Raw genomic sequence first — 12,124 nt, 5'->3', positions numbered from 1 at the left:
TCGAAATCGTAAAATGGATGGCTCTTGAAACTTAGTCCTGGCACTGTGGTTAAGGTGTGCTATGGATAATAATGATTTCATATTTTGAACGCGAATCACATACATTTACAAGTAAATTATTTTTTTTTGTAGCAGGAACGGGGAAAACATTTGTGTTCTGCTAATGTTGATAAAGCATTTTCACCGAAATCCCGGCGAATAATATCACAAGCACACGAATTCGCCTGAATAAAAGTGATGCAATAATTTTTGTGAACTTTCATGTCATCCTTCACACGCTTTATTGTGCGGCTTGATAGAATTAGTTTAGCATTATCAAGCCGATAAGCGAATTTTAATGTGATCAATGATCATCAGAGAATGTTCCTTACACGTATGATAGGGTGATGATTAGAAAGAAATCGTTCCCTAAGGAATTGCGAGTCTTTAATGCCAATTAAATATAGTGTGTGTGTGTATGTCATCATTTAAAAAAGCGCTCTAGGTTGTCCTTCTGTTGTTCTTCATCAAAAATTTTGACCTCTGTCTATTTCCAAGTTGAGTTTTTTAATATGACCAAACACACAGGTGTCACACAGGCACGCAGGGTCACGAGGAAATGGAGAATGAGAGATAGGAGGAAGTGGCCGCAGTCGACCATGGCAGGTTTAACGCCTTTATCGACTAGGCACTCACTACATAGCTACGCGACTTGAAAAATATGCTTTACCGCAGTGAGGTTTGAGTCCGCGAACATCGACTCCGACTCCGCTATTTGGCAGGCGATCTATTGGCTTGCAAGTCGTCTGCAAACTTTTCTCCTTGACAACAAGTAAGAGGGAGCTTTGTCATTGAAACTTTCATTACAATTGGGAACAGAAAGCTTTCTTATTAACCTTTTAACAAAAAAAAAAAAAAAAAAAAAAAAAAAAATGTTAATAATTGATTTATTATTATTATTAGTTTTTCTTTTATTTTTGTGTACTTTATTAATATTAATAATAATAAAAAGTTCTATGAGTTCGCTTTGTTTTTCTTACAATTCTTTTGGTTTTTTTTTTTTTTTTTTTGTTGTTGTTATATTTAATATTTTTAAAAACATGTTATTATTCAAATTACAAGTGTTTAACTATCTTTGCTTTATGCTTTTTTATTCTTTTATTAAATATTATTATAATTTTTATTTTATAAATTATTTAAAGCAAATTTCATTTCTTATTTCTTCTCTCATCTTAAGTATGATGTATATATAGTTATTATTTTTTTTTTTTGTTTATATATATCTCGTTTAGTTCTTTTTTTTTATGCGTGGTTCGCGTTGTGTATGCATTATTATTTAAATGTTTTGTAATTAATAATATATATCAAAATGTTGTATTTGTTAAATTTGAAAGCGTTACTAGTTTAATAAGAGAAATTTCGAGAAGCAATTATTGAATACACACACACACACACACACACATACACACACACACACACACACACATGTATAAAAACTACACTTTTAAAACCATGAAAATATGCGGGTATGCCGAGTTCCATATGCTATTAGTAAATAATGCGCCCACGAACATAAACATATATCGGGATAATGGTAAGTAAAATTATGCGTTCTTATCATCTCATCGATATGATGGGGGCAAAAAATAAAATGACTAAAAATGGGCATAAACAATTGCCTACAATTGCCATCATGTGATGATCCATTGTATAAAATTGTATGCAAATACACGAAAGCTACACGTTTTTGATACGTTCCCCTCTGCTAAAATGTTGTGCGATATAAGAGAATCCCAAGGGCCTACCAGAGGTATATTAGTTGTTAGGATTGGATTATTGGGAGGGTATAATTGTCATTGTATATTTGTAAAGAACATAATACGCAAGTAAAAATTCGATTTGTGGAACATTTCATATAATTACCCCCCAGGGTGGAATACCACGAAGGTATGATACACTATCAAACACACTTTTAAATAACATATGCTATGTGGGAAATGTGTGTGCCGCCGACATCTAGTCACTTTTGAGTACAATTATACGAAGGATATAGATTGGTTTTTTCGGATTTATCTTGACGCCAGGACAAAGAGTATTCGGTCAGTTTCGCATTGGTTTCAATCAAAAAACGAAAAAACACAGTATGGACAAGTTTCATATCTTCCGATAAGGGGAGAGCATGGCAACTTGAATCAAATAACATATGCTATTTAGTCAAGAAGTATCAGCACAGATTGTGCATTGAAGAGAGTGCCAAGTGCTAAATTAGGATCATATACGCGATCGTGATAAGAAAGTCTTGGTTGAATATTTCTTCTTCCATCTCACCTAAAATTCCTAGAAATGCATACTCATAGGTATTTGAATTAAAAGACATCTCCCATCTATAGTTTGCAGCTTATACATAAGCCATTCTATATGTACAAGACGAGTAAATGGTGATGAGTTCAATGATTTCAAAGGATATACACCGCAAAACAGAGAGGAAGGAAGCGATTATAAATTTGTAAGCAGTCGTCCCATAGAGCAGCGTTCCCATAGAACAGAGTTATGCAGATTTGCGTTTCAATCGTTATCCATACCGTTAGCATTGTCTACTGGTGTGGTCAACGAGCTGCTTAAAGAGCTTCCGTACTTTAACACGTATGTGTAATGTCTTTTTCAAATTGTTGTTGTACAAAACTTTTATTTAAAAGAAAAGAACGATGAGTTTCTAGCCTTTTTTCATTTCAGTATATTTTTGCCACTTCTGGCCTCCCTAAGTCGGATCTAAAGGTTAAGATTTTAATCTACCCGTCTGCATATGTATTCTAAATATTCTGAGACAAACTTTTATTAATTTGAAGATTTAGCGTTCAATGACAGCTCGTGTCATAAGTCAGGCTAATTTAACCCATAAAAATCTGTTTATTAAATCGTTGTTGGTGAGTGAAAGAAAGCATACGGACGGAAGAGTTGATACCAATCAAACTAATGCAAAAATACCTGAAGAGTCTTTAAAAATAATTTTCTATGCCGCGGTTCATTCCAATGTAAAGCAGTAACAGAGCGAACAACTGATTTACTCGATTTTATACGCGCTTCGACAGCTTCTGTAAAAGATTGTTATCGCCAGGAATATATAGATCGTGCTGAAGAGAATCGAATTTTTTAAACAAGAATTTCCCTCGCAAGGTCTTAAGTCATCGCATGCAAACTGTGGTCACGTGTCTCCCGTTGTGCTATTTCATGTCCCAATTTTCAAAGGGCGATTATCAGCGAATCAACAAACTATTTTAAGACATGCGAAGGGTTATATTTTTTGGGCGAATGGAAATTGTTTTATTTTCCAATAATCTGTCTTGTGAATTTAGAGCGGTCTTAACCAATCTTGTACCTCACCTCAATATTCTCCAAAGTTTGGAGAGTAAATTTCTCTGACGATAATTTCATGTCTGCCTCGACCAATATATTGATGGATACACGGATGCTATGATAATGACACTTGCGCCATCGGCATCATAGACAGCATTGAGGCTTTGTCTGCCCTATTTTATCGGGGAAGAAATTCGTTAGAAGAGTTATTAAATTGCTTCGATGCATGGAATATAAGAGATAACTTAAAGATGATCGATATTTCATACAACAATTAACAGATGAAAGATAAACATTTCGTTATCAAGTATCGTGTGTTTTCAGTTAATCGAAGAAGTCTTCCCTACAGGCGTTTGCTATGTCGCATCAAATGGTTTATGTGCTTTTGAAGCGGCAGAGTAACTGCTATAACTTCTGCACAACATATGCAAGTTATTTGATTTCTTTATCGATCACACATGCATGTGATATGTGCGAAGGAAAATAGTGGATAAGAGAAAGCCAAATGCATATTGGGGCTGAATGCGAAATTATTGGTATTGATAATGATGATTGAAAATTATGGATTATGTGCGTGCTTTTCCTCGATTCCCATACGCATATGTGATGTATGTATATTTGTTTGAGATAAATTGAGATAAAGAATTGAATGCACCTTACAGTGAATGAGAAAAATCGACTAATTAAAAATTAAAATCCGGCGAAGAGTAGCTCAATTTGAAAAAAAAAAAAAAAAAAAAAAAAAAAAACACAAAGAAAAAAACAATATATATATATTATTCTTAGCCGATGACGATGGAATTGATTACAAATGTTGACGATCCATAAATTTATTCGAAATTTCATTTTATCATAATTTTCCATCTTTCTATTGTTATTATTACTTTCATACCTACCCTACACCACTTGTGATACAAGGGCATATTAATTTCATGCCGATGTAAGCAACATCCAGAAGAACTTGAGTTGAACCCACCGCTTATTATACCGATCGATTCAGAATCACTTTCGCAATCGATTTAAGCTTATCTATCCGTCTGTCCGTCTTATAAATTTCGTGTTCAAATTCAGAATCAATTTCTGAATTGAAATAAGCTTGTCGCTCCCTCTGTCCGTCCGTCCGTTCAATCTACACGCCGCACACCGTTTTACATATTTTGATGAAAGTTGATACACTGAGTTGCTTTGCGACGTGCTCCAGGACGAACGCAATTGAAACTGATTCGAATCGGATGATTTTTTCGAGCATTTGCCATATAACTCGTCGATTTGAAAAGTTGTTACACGAATACCTATAGGGTGGTGTAAGGCATTTAATGGTGGCCTGTGGCCCACTATAGTGTTTTTATTTGTTCATATTATTATTTTTATATATATATATATATTTTTTATTCTTTATAATTACGTAATTAATTATTATCATTTTCTTATCTATCTATAGCTTATAATAAAAATTTCACAATGACTCTTGGACAAAAAAAGGTATTTTTTCTTTGTAATATTTCTATTATTATTATTATTATTATTATTATTATTATTATTTTTTAATATGAATATTTTTTTATTTATTTATTTTTTTTAATTTGTTTCATGTACAGCTTTTATTTATTATATATTTGTATAATTAATAATAATATATTTAATTTTCTTGGCTTAATTTTTTTTGTGTTTTCACAAATCTCTTTGTGTTATTTAACTAAAATTGACTAATTGGTCAACTGCATCTCCTCTTCTTCCTCTCAATAAATTACCAAATATTTTGGTGTCAAACAACTTTTTTTTTTTAAAGTAATAACTTTTTATTTCTTGCATCACAGCCGTACACCTTCGCTACTCAATTAAATTAATTTAAAATTTTTCTGCATTTTTTTTTTTTTTTTTTTTAAATTTATTTTATAGGTTTTGTGTTTTTTATTTTTTAAATTTTTATTCATATTTATATATATATATTTTTTTTATAATTAATTCTTTCATAACTAACTGGTCCGTTTTCCTCTTTTTATATAAATGAATAAAATATTTTTGAAATATTTTCTTCTATTAATTTGTTTTTTAAGAATTTATTAAATTTAATTTGAATTTTTTACTCTTTTCTTTTTGTAATTATTATTTAATGATTAATTGATTTATTAATGATAATTAATTGACGAAATGAAAACTTGAATGCATGCTCTTAATAGTTGAAAATATTTCAGTTTTGTAAGAACGATATTTAATGTTAGTTTAGTGCGCGTTTTTTTTATATTTTTTTTATTTATTTCTTTATTTATTTATTTTTTTTTTATTAATTTTATTAAAGACAGCAAATACGAAATAAGACAAAAGTGAAGATGAGGTATAGGCGAAGGGAAAAGCAAAATAAACGTAATTGTAGAAAAAGGTTTGTTATGATAAAAAAAGAGGCAGAAATGAAGCTTAGAAATAAAAGGAGAGAAAAAAAGCTTAAAGTGAAGGTAAAACATAGGCATTAGATAATCAAAGTAGTAAACTAAAGGTTAAATTAAAGTAAATAAAAATAACATTCTGCAAAGTAAAACGAAAAAGAGATGCGCTATTTGGTCATTTCCTATATAAACAATCATTCTTGAAAGTTATTAGTAAAGTCAGGACCGCTTGATCGATCATTAGGACAGCAAATGCTACCTTAAGCTGTAGACTTTATTTAATATTTTTTTTATTTTTCTATTTCTAAATTTATTTTTATTTTTTTTGCTGCTCCTTGTACGTGTGAAATGAATGTTCAACAAAATGTTGTCATGTATTCGTAATATTTCTAAATGAATATGTATACAAAATTTGTCTACAAGCTAGCACCAATTTTTTAAAAGATTAATTTCTTCGCTTTATATTTTCCATTTTTTCCATTATTTTAATTAATTAGATTATTTTTTTTTTGGTTCATAAGACTTAACATGAGATATGTTGCTCTATTTTATAATCCTAAATATATAAAAAAAAAATTAAAGTCACTCTACCATACGTATGCATCATATTATTATTATTATTACTATTATATGATAAAAGATTACAGTGTTAATTGGAGAATTTTATTTTATTTTATTTTTTATTTTTTTTTTTTTTGAAAACCTTTGCAGATCCATAAGTAGGCGAACTAACTTTTAAATTAATTTATTTAGACATTTTCTTTTCTTTCTCTTTTTCTAAATCTATTTTTTTTATTGTTTCTATGTATGTGTATGTTTGCGGATTTTCTAAGATGCATTTCTATACCCACAATCTATGCTTAGGTATGTATTAGCTTTATCATTTCGTCAGCAACACCTAAAAATATGCATCGGAATTTTCGTTCGTACAGCATGCATATCTGTAGTATTTGGTTAGCATGATGTAAACTGATTGCGTTTGATCACTTATTCGTCCGTTCGTCTATCGTTTGTTCACTGGCTCACCTCATTCTTTGGCCGTCCGTCCGTCCCCATTTTTTTTCACATTTTTCATCTATAAAAACGCTTCGATTTGATCTGCCATTTGCTGACAGTTTTGGTCAATTAAACAATTTCTGCTTAATCATCGATTCGTTCGTCATTTATCGAAAGTCGTAGTCCATTAAGCTGTTTCTGTTACTACCTTTGCCCGTCTGACTTAGTCTTAGTGTACACTGGTTTCGTTTGGCTGTCTATCCGTCTGTCCACCTGTCCGTCTGTTCGTCTGACATGTCTTACAGTCTTGATCTATTAAATCGTTTCAGTTTGATTGTCTACTCATCTGTTTGTCTCTCATTCGTGGAATGTCTTCCTCGATTAAATTGGTGCCGTCTATCCATCTGTAATTTGTGAAAAAAGTCTTAAACTATAAAATCATATTCGAATGAAAGGCTTAGTCTCTTAAATGATTGCCTTTTACTCGTTTGTCTCTATGCTTTAGTTTACTAAATTAGTTCCGCTTGATCGTCTATCGTATACTGAAAATCTTGGTTTATTAAAGTGTTTTTGTTTGATCGTGTTTGCCCCTTTCTTCTTATATGTGAAAAGTCTTAGCCATGTTAGATTCCAGGTTCTAGGTTTGAAGATGAGTTTGAAAATAGATGAATCTCTTTGAAATGCTCTTACAAATATCATGAGGACACAATACGAAAAATCAAAAGAAAACTTTGCAATATTTTTATTAACGATTTGCGCATTTGTAAGCATATTTACTAAGCAAAAGTTCCATGAAAAAATAATTTCAATCGAACAACTGATTTTCTCACAATTATCAATGGCATTGCGTTGTTTATTTGTTTGCTTATTTTTCCTAATATATGACCAACCAGGAGAAGCCGTAACGAAAGCAGTCTATATATATTATCAGACTAAAAAATTCTTAGGTATTTTGAATTGCATCTAAGGATACATACAAGCATATTGCATGTTCACTTCGGACAATTTAAATAGAAATTAATAGAAAAAAAAAAAAACACAAAAAGTTTTGCAATAACTTACAAATTTCATAGAATTTTGTTTCATTGCAATAAAGCAAAGTTTCGCATACTTTTGCTAAATAATGGGAAATTCATATAGCTCTGGTTTCATGTTGTTCGATTATCGTTTATTGCAAAATTTCCAAATCTCCTTGAACCATAGGACTTTCATCAATATCACAAAGGAACGTTAAGAAAATATCGCAGCTGCACATGAGATAGTTGATATCAAAAACACGTTCTCAGCAACTCGTGAACAAAGTTCAATTATGACCAAGTCATGGCTTATTTAAGAGATAACTGAGAACATTCTATGTCTTTGATAGATAATTTTGACAATTAATAGGAAATCTAGTAATTTTAAAATATTAAGAGAGCAGATTCCTCCTATTAGCGGGAAATTATTTCCAACTCCTTTAAATGAATTAAGTAGGATATGATAGATGATCTGTTACGTATTGTCATGGAATTTTCAAAAAAAAAACCTATAGACTTTTATTTCTTTTCTTTTATTTTTCGAAAATTGCATTATTTTGACTTAATATATGCTTCGAGAGCTTCTAGAATGTTTTTGTAAAAAGAATCATTATCTTGAATAAATTTTTTTATTGAAATTTCAGACTTTTCCCTAAGCATCTCAAAAACATTGCTTGAGTTAAGTGAATCTCTGCTGGGAAGATGCAACATAATGCCTTTTCTAGTAAAGATCATTAGAAAATTATTTGCATATGTTTGGAAATTAAGATAAGAGATTGGGAACGATTTGAAATTTTTCAGTCCTTCTGTTAAGTAATTAAATGTTTGGGATAAAATTTTTGTTGTTGATTATGTATCGAATAATAATTCTTGTTGCTATGGAACATGACGACTTTGGTGCATCAATACTTCGAGAAAAAATAATTGGGAGGAATATTTGGAGGAGAGAAGGGCGGTTAGGCTAAGTGATTCATCAGATTATAGGCAGGTTGAATAAAAACTTTCGGTTTTTTTTTGTTAATTAAATCTGGATCAGTTACACACTGCATTCCGCGTAAACCTCTTAAATTAGACCCGCGATTGCGAGAAAGGCTTCGGTGTAACCATGGATTACTATTTTTCCAAAAAATAGATAATTTATTTTTACCCATTTACCGACCGGTCGCTGGGCTAGAGATCCTCCCTCTTGCCGTCTCTGTTTTGGTTTAGTTTGTCGCGCGGAATGCCTACCCACTTCTTCTACTTGTCACTTTATTTATTACAATCGTTTTCAGTTTTATTGTATCGTTAAAAAAAAAAAAACTGTTAATAGATAAGCGTTATAGGTAAGCGTTAGCGACTAAGACTATTAATAGACGAGCGGTCGATAAAATGTTACTAATTAAACATAGTCTTAATAGGCTCCCTGATTATATTTATTTTACTAACTTGCCCTCTTTTCGAAATAAAAAAAAAACAAAAAAAAAATTCTCATGACTAACTTTTCTTTTTTTTTTTTTTTTTTTTTAGTCTATTTCTGTGGAGTTACCCCTTAAGTAATATTTTATTTTCGATAGAAAAAAAAAAAAAAAAATATATACATAAAATGCATTTCACTGTGGAAAGGAACTGAACAAAGTCAAGTTCAGATGTTTTTTACTTTCAATGTGAAGTCAATAAAATTCGTCCTTAACCAAGGCAATCGTGTTCTTAATGTCATCAAATCGACACGACATTTATACACGGACTGCCAATCAAACTGTACAGCTTAATCCTAAATCGATTTATAAATGCTAAATATAGTCGGTCGGTAAATGTTATGTTCTCTCACAACACGTGAACTAAATAAAGTCAATCATCGATAGCAGGCAAATATGTATAAAATAGACCATAAGACGCCTATATATTCTCTCTAAAAAAAAAAAAAAAAAAACCACAGTAACTAGGGATCATTAATATATAAATGTGACAATATTGAGGGAAAACGACATCTGAGGCAAAAAAAAAAAAAAAAAAAGAATTGAAACGCGTTTATAAAATTTCTCCAATACATTTATATAATCAGCGATGCATGGGATGGTTTTGTTTGAAAATGTCAAATCATCTAATGTAATTTTCTGCATTGATTCCGTAAGCTAAGCAAGCAGACAACGTATAAAACGACAATAATTGTGCATGTTATAAAATAAAAGCTGAAAATTTAATAGTTAAACTACATGTGAATATCTCACGCACGTGTTCACACGTAGATAAGTAATAAGGCTTCGTGTTTAAATATTTCTGTTTTTATGAAAACAAAAAAAAAAAAAAAAAATGAAAATAAGAATATAACAAAATAAAAACGAAAAGAAAAAAACACGCTCAGGTGACGTCTCAAGTCGAATTCATCATACTCTCAAACATGACCTTTTCCTAATTATATATAGGGACGTCGCATTGGTCCGATCTCGTATAATTCTCATATGATATATGATGATTAGTTGCAGTACAGACAGACAGACAATGAAATCTAATACAGAAAGAGATTATGTAAACTGTTAAGCTTAATCATGAGTACCGTAGCTCAACGTAGATATTCTTGTGATAGATTAAATGCTAAGCGCTAGTGATTTAAATCTGATGTGCACTTGATTTCATATTAGCTATGTAACTATATTTGTTCCGTTTATTGACAAAATTCAAATCTATTTAAAATAAGCGAAATATATGGGTCGACATTATCTGTAGTCTTTTGCTATTTATCGGTTTGCTTATGGATGCCATCACGGTAGGAAATCCGTAGTTCCAAAATGAAATAATCATTGATCCCCGTTTTGCATATCTTCAACTTTTGCCAAGCTCCTGATCTTCTCTATACGACTGAATTGATCTGAATCGGTGCTAATTAAAAGGAAACAGATTTGGAGATTATAGGGAATCATTTCCTGGCTTGCTTCTACTGTCGGGACGGACGGACGGACGGACGGACGTATGCGACATATGCAAATTTTCATCGTTTTACTTGGACCCTGATTGGCTTATACAAACAAATCACTGCAGATGAGTTCTTAAGGAGGGTGAAAGTATTGATTGATAAAGAAGGGCGAGAAATTGATTGATATTTTGCTTTATTATTATATCATATTTATAAAACGTATGTATTAATGTCAGTTATTGAATATTTTTATTAAAAACTTTTCACTTTTCACTTTTCAGCTTCCATTAAAAAGGGGTAATAGGGGTAATAATACCCTGAGCTGATTTGAATTCGAAAGAGAGAATGTTCAATGAGTGTTTTTCTTTTCTTTTTTTTTTATGACGAATGGAATCATATGAAAAAAAACTTGTTCACCAAATTACTAGTTACGCTAACGGCATTGACTTTAATTTTTTTTTATTATTTTTTGAATGCGGTTGGAGGTTTGAGGTTTTTGCCTTATAGGCCTTCATATCTCCCGTACCCTGATAAGGTAATAATTGAAGATAGATTGTTGATGAGAATATTTGAGGAAATTTACCAACGATGGGAAACAATTTCGAAAAAGCAAAAGTTTCTATATACGTAAATAAAATCGCTCAGAGTTCAGAGATCGAAAGAAGATCAACATATGACTCACCCGTTGTAGATGCGAAATGTTTCTTTTCCCTCTATTTTTTATCTTCTATGGCTCTTAGCTTCACAGCGACAGATGGTATAGAGAGAGAGAGAGAGAGAGAGGTAGAGTTCTATCCACGTCCACCGATCAATTTCAGACACTTTTACTAACCGATTTTTCAATTCAAGTCAATTAAAAATAATGCGGCTTTTCAGACACTTTTTGTCTTGTTTCATATGCATGAAATCAAAACACAAGATGGATCAACGTGGATGCATATCGCTAGATTGTTAGGTATAGATTTTAAGCTTTTAAATTAATTTATCATTTCCGCGTTCATTTATGTGTACGTGTTGCTTACTGAACGATAAAACTAATATAACCTTTCGGAGATAATGGTAATAAATATCGTTTTAAAATGAATTTCTTGGTGTGCTGTATTTTAATTTCTCCCGGTTTTTTTGTTTCTTTTTTGTTCGTTTTCTATTGATTTGTTTTTTTTTTTTTTTTTTTTTTTTTGAAAAAATTTAAAAAAAAAAATTATTACCATTATTATCGTAAATTACGTTGCCTTGTATTAAAATTGTTACCATATATTTGTTTTTTTTTTTTGTTTTTTTTTGTTATATATATTTTCGATTATTCGAAAAAGGGGCAGCGAGAGAGATAGGAAGATATTAGATAGATAGAGAGAAAGGGATAGATAGATAGATAGATAGATGATAGAATTAGAGGAGCATTTGATTAAGAGAGTACATAGAGTATAGAGTATAGAATTTTATAATTAAAATTATTATACAATATATTTCGTTCTCTGAAGGTAAAAAAAGTGCTAATAATT

The sequence above is a fragment of the Glossina fuscipes genome, unplaced genomic scaffold (genome assembly GCF_014805625.2).
Source record: "Glossina fuscipes isolate IAEA_lab_2018 unplaced genomic scaffold, Yale_Gfus_2 0, whole genome shotgun sequence".
Classification (NCBI taxonomy): domain Eukaryota; kingdom Metazoa; phylum Arthropoda; class Insecta; order Diptera; family Glossinidae; genus Glossina; species Glossina fuscipes.
Note: the sequence above shows the minus strand (reverse complement) of the source record.